Genomic DNA, 5,654 nt, shown 5'->3' on the forward strand with positions numbered 1-5,654 from the left:
ACGATGATGACTTTTTAGACACAGCACCAAAGGCATGACTCGTGAAAGAAAGAATAAGTTGGACTTCATTAATATTAAATAATTCTTCTCTGCGAAAAAATGTCAAGAGAATGAGAAGACAAGTCACAGACTGGGAGAAAATGTTTGCAAAAGACACCTCTAAGAAAAGACTGTTATCCAAAATATACAAGAACTTTAAAAATTCAACAATAGGAAAACAACTTGATTTTAAAATGGGCAACAGACTTGAACAGACACCTCACTGAAGAAGATATATAGATGGCAAATAAGCATATGAAAACAGAAATATAGATCAGTGGAACAGGATAGAAAGCCCAGAAATAAACCCATGTACCTATGGTCAATCACTCTATGACAAAGGAGGAGAAGACTTAAATAGACATTTCTCCAAAGAAGACATACAGATGGCAAAGAGGCACATGAAAAGATGTTCAACATCCCTAATTATTAGAGAAATACAAATCAAAACTACAATGAGATATCACCTCACACCAGTCAGAATGACTATCATCAAAAAATCTACAAACAATAAATGCTGGAGAGGGTGTGGAGAAAAGGGAACCCTCCTACATTGTTGGTGGGAATGTAAATTGGTACAGCCACCACTATGGAGAACAGTATGGAGGTTCCTTTAAAAACTAAAAATAGAGCTACCATATGATTCAGCAATCCCACTCCTGGGCATATATCTGGAGAGAAATATGGTTCAAAAGGATAAATGCACCCCAGTGTTCATTACAGCACTGTTTACAATAGCCAAGACATGGAAGCAACCTAAATGTCCATCGACAGACAAATGGATAAAGAAGATGTGATACATATATACAATGGAATATTACTCAGCCATAAAAAATGAAATAATGCCATTTGCAGCACCATGGATGGACCTGGAAACTACCATACAAAGTGCCATAAGTCAGACAGAGAAAGACAAATATATGATACTGCTTATATGCGGAATCTAAAAAAAAAAAGGAATGATACAAATGAACTTATTTACAAAACAGAAACAGACTCACAGACTTAGAGAAGGAACTTATGGTTACGAGGGGGGACAGATGGTAGGGAGGGATAGATTGGGAGTTGGGGATTGACATGTACACACTGCTATATTTAAAACAGATAACCAACAAGGATCTACTGTATAACACAGGGAACTCTGCTCAATATTCTGTAATAACCTAAATGGGAAAGCAATTTGAAAAAGAACAGATATATGTGTAACTGAATCACTTATACAGTACACCTGAAACTAACACTACGTTGTTAATCAACTATACTCCAATATAAAATAATTTTTTTAATGTTCAACATCATATATATCATGAGAGAATTGCATATTAAAACAACGAGTTACCCGTACACACTTACTAGAAGAGACAAAATCCCAAACACTGATAACACCAAACACTGGCAAGGATGCAAAGCAGTAGCAGCCCTCATGCACTGGTGGTGGGGATGCAAAATGGTGTGATCGCTTTGGAAGATAACCTGGCAGCTTCTTACAAAGCTAAACATAGTCTTGCCATAAGGACAGGGATTATCAGTAGATGCTGAAACCACCAGGATATCCACATCATCTCAAAGTATTACCCCCAGATTGCTTAATAATAACAAAGAGGGGGTACTTTTGCAATTGAAGGATATGATTGATCCTTTCTTTCCCTCCTCTAGGGTTTTCTTTTTCTAGGATACTAACCGAACTTACTATCTGTGGTGGCTTTGTATTGTGTCAGTTTAGTTAAGCTGAAGCCACATTCCCCAGAATTCCCTTCCTATATGTCCTGGAGTAGAGCTGGTCACGAGAGAAATCTGTGAGTGATTTAGAAGGTGGACATGAAGCAGCACAGTCAATGAAATGTTGGGGTTTTTTGGGTTGAAATACCACTGGGTTAAGGGCCATTCAACCCATGTGCCCCTCCATCTAACCCTCACCGCTTCCATTTCTAGGATGTGAGGCCAATGACCTGGCTCAGGGAGCAGACGCAGAGGATTCGTTTGGTTTTTTAAGTTTCCTCCTTAACTTCTCTCATCATATACTATAGACTGTCCTGGAAACCATAAAAAGAAAAAAGTCCACCACTACTGGATACCTCAACCTCACCCACATGTGGAATCTGGGGATTACATAAAGCCCCTGTGTGTTTTGGCATGAAGAAAGCAGCTCATTTGAATACCTGTGACATCAATGGAACAGACAGTAATTAGACAGATGGACGGTGGCATTTTTAGTATAACATGCCCTATACGCCTGCAGAAAAATCACTCGGCCCACCATGATGTTAGTGACTCATGGGTGTTAATAGTGACAGTTCATAACTCTACTGAGAATACAGCCAATTTCTGCTTATCCACAAATAGATTATTACTTTGCCAAGTATTTGCACAGCAATCTGTTCCAGCCTAGGCTACCAGAGTGGGCCCCAGTCTGGGTGGAGCGAGGGCCGTATAAGGGAACGTGGAGAGCACAGGCAGAAGAACACAGAGTGAAGGGTAAGGGAGTATTTTTTTACCCCAACATGTGTCTGACTATAGTCTAAGGTGAAATGTTAGTCATCTGTGTCACCAGATATTTACTGCGTATTTAATATGGTTGGAACACTGTGGAAGCCAGTAGGGATTCAAAGCTATAAAATAAGACGGTTACTTCAGGAATCTTACACTAGGGTTTATGACACAAATCATGAACAGAAAAAACGTATGCATCAATGTTCATCAAGAGGCTCAAGTGTGTGATGCAACCAGTGGCGAGCAGAGGAGATATTCACTATGCGGACCTGATAGATGAGTCGCAGGGCCGAGGGAATTCTCCAGGGAGAAAGAAGAAAGAAAGAGAAACAGGAAATATTTATTAAGTGTCTATCTACTAATGATGCCACTAATAGCTACCATTTGGGGGCATTTAATAAATGCCAACTGCTTCATCTGTGCTCCCTCATTTAACTTTGCCACCATTGTGTGATCAAGTGAATTGCTATTCCTCTATGATAGTTAACCAAGTGCGGTCTCAGATAACTAATTACCCGCAAGGTCACACAATCTGTGAACAACCAAGCAGAGCTCACATACAGGTTGGTCTGACTCAGAGTTCATGCTTTTTCTGTTTCGTGGTCTGGACTCACTTTTCCGTGCCTTTCCACAGTAGCAATGTGTCATATATGTCATGTGTAACCCCCATGGCCTCTGCCTTCAAGGAGAAGGTCGTGGGCACAAGATGGTGGGGGACAAGAAAAATGCCAAACCAAGGGGTGATTAATGCCCAAACGTATGGGAGAGATCATCTGTGCTGGGAGAGGAGAGCTTGACGGGGGTGATGGTGCCACGGGGAGGGGATGCCCTTCTTAAAGCATCAGGTCCCTCTAGCTGTCTCCATGGAGCCCTGCCAGTGCTCGCAGACAAATTCTGGTGTAAAAAAAATCATAAACTGCAACAACAGCCCCTCAAGAGTCTCTTTATCTGATGCTGCACGATGGGGCACCCTGATTATGCTTCAGCAGACACATGGCCCATGGGTGGCCTGACTGGGCCAGTAGATTATGGACATAAGACACAGCTGCCACTCCCCAGGCCTAGCCTCCCATCTGAGTGCTGTCAGCTCTCCAGGGACACAGGACATTCCCCATGACTATAATGGGCCTCACGAGTGTCAATATTTGCAGAGTAACTCAAGGGACAACACATGGATGGACTGAACCAAAAAGTGGCCACTTTGGACTTCCCTGGTGGCACAGTGGTTAAGAATCTGCCTACCAATGCAGGGGACACTGGTTCAAGCCCTGGTCCAGGAAGGTCCCACATGTCGCGGAGCAACAAAGCCCGTGCACCACACCTACTGAGCCTGCACTCTAGAGCCTGCAAGCCACAACTACTGGCCCCACGTGCTGCAACTACTGAAGCCCACGCGCCTAGAGCCCGTGCTCCGCAGCAAGAGAAGCCACCGCAATGAGAAGCCCGCGCACCGCAACGAAGAGTAGCCCCAGCTCGTCACAACTAGAGAAAGCCCGCGCGCAGCAATGAAGACCCAACGCAGCCAAAAATAAATGAATTAAATAAAAAAATTTATTTAAAAAAAACCAAACAACTGGCTGCTTCCCAGCCTTCACTTTGAAGTCTCTGCCCCAGGAAAGGAGGAGCCATTCAGGAAAAGTGGTGTAACTCCCCAGGGAAAGGTGAGTAATAAATGGCAGGAGTTCAGTAAAGTTTAGCACTTGTGTCTCAGGATAAAGCAAATCCACTCCCTTACCCCTAGACTGCAATTTTCTTCCGTATAATTTTCCAGCAGCACTCGGCAGGTTTGTGAGTCACCAGCACGCAGTCATTAGCTGCGAAAACGACAGCGAGTGCTACTTAGAATCCAGAGGAAAGAGAACTGGCCAGGAAAAACCCTGGGGACACCGACACATAAGGGTGTGATGCTAAGAGGAGCCCATGAACTCGACATGATCATGGGCCTACATAAAGAACCAGGACTTCAGTATCCAGGTATCCTGGGAGTCCCAAAGGGTCAGAGGTAGCAGGAAAATCCAGGAAGAAGACAAAAAAAAAAAAAAAATGACCCTTAAGGAATCCTTCTACACTGTAGATGGGAATGTAAATTGGTGCAGCCACTATGGAAAACAGTATGGAGGGTCTTTAAACTAAAAATAGAGCTACCACGTGATCCAGCAAACTACCGTATGATCCAGCAATCCCACTCCTAGGCATATATCTGGAGAAAAACATGGTTCAAAAGGATGCATGCACCCCAGTGTTCACTGCAGCACTGTTTACCATAGCCAAGGCATGGAAGCAACCTAAGTGTCCATCGACAGATGAATGGAGAAGTGTGGTGTATATCAGGGGTCCCCAACCCCTGGGCCACAGACAGGCACTGGTCCACGGCCTGTTAGGAACCGGGCTGCACAGCAGGAGGTGAGCGGCGGGCGAGCAGGCTAAGCTTCATCTGCTGCTCCCCCTCGCTCACATTACCACCTGAACCATCCCCCCTCCCCGTCCATGGAAGAACTGTGTTCCACGAAACTGGTCCCTGGTGCCAAAAAGGTTGAGGACCGCTGGTGTATATATATATATATATATATATACACACACACACACACACACATATATATACACACACACATACACATGAACTATTACTCAGCCATAAAAAAGAAAATATTGCCTTTGCAGCAACAGGGATAGACCTAGAGATTATCATACTAAGTCAGACAAAGACAGACAAATATCATATGATATCACTTATATGTGGAATCTAAAAAATAATACAGATGAATTTATTTACAAAAACAGAAACAGACAGAAAACAAAATTATGGATAAATCAGTGGGGGGATAAATTAGGAGTACGGAATTAACAGATACACACCACTACATATAAAACAAACAGCAAGGAGTCACTGTATAGCCCAGGGATCTATATTCAATATCTTGTAAAAACCTATAATGAAAAAGAATCTGAAAAAAGTATATGAATATATATAACTAAATCACTTTGCTGTACACTTGACACTAACACATTGTAAATCAATTATCCTTCAATAAAAAAATATTGGTCCTTATGTTTGATACGTAGGTCATGATTGATCTTAGCACGAGAGTTCTGGTAGCTTGATGGGGTTTGGAAGACAGACTGAG

This window comes from Delphinus delphis, chromosome 11 (genome assembly GCF_949987515.2).
Source record: "Delphinus delphis chromosome 11, mDelDel1.2, whole genome shotgun sequence".
Lineage (NCBI taxonomy): Eukaryota > Metazoa > Chordata > Mammalia > Artiodactyla > Delphinidae > Delphinus > Delphinus delphis.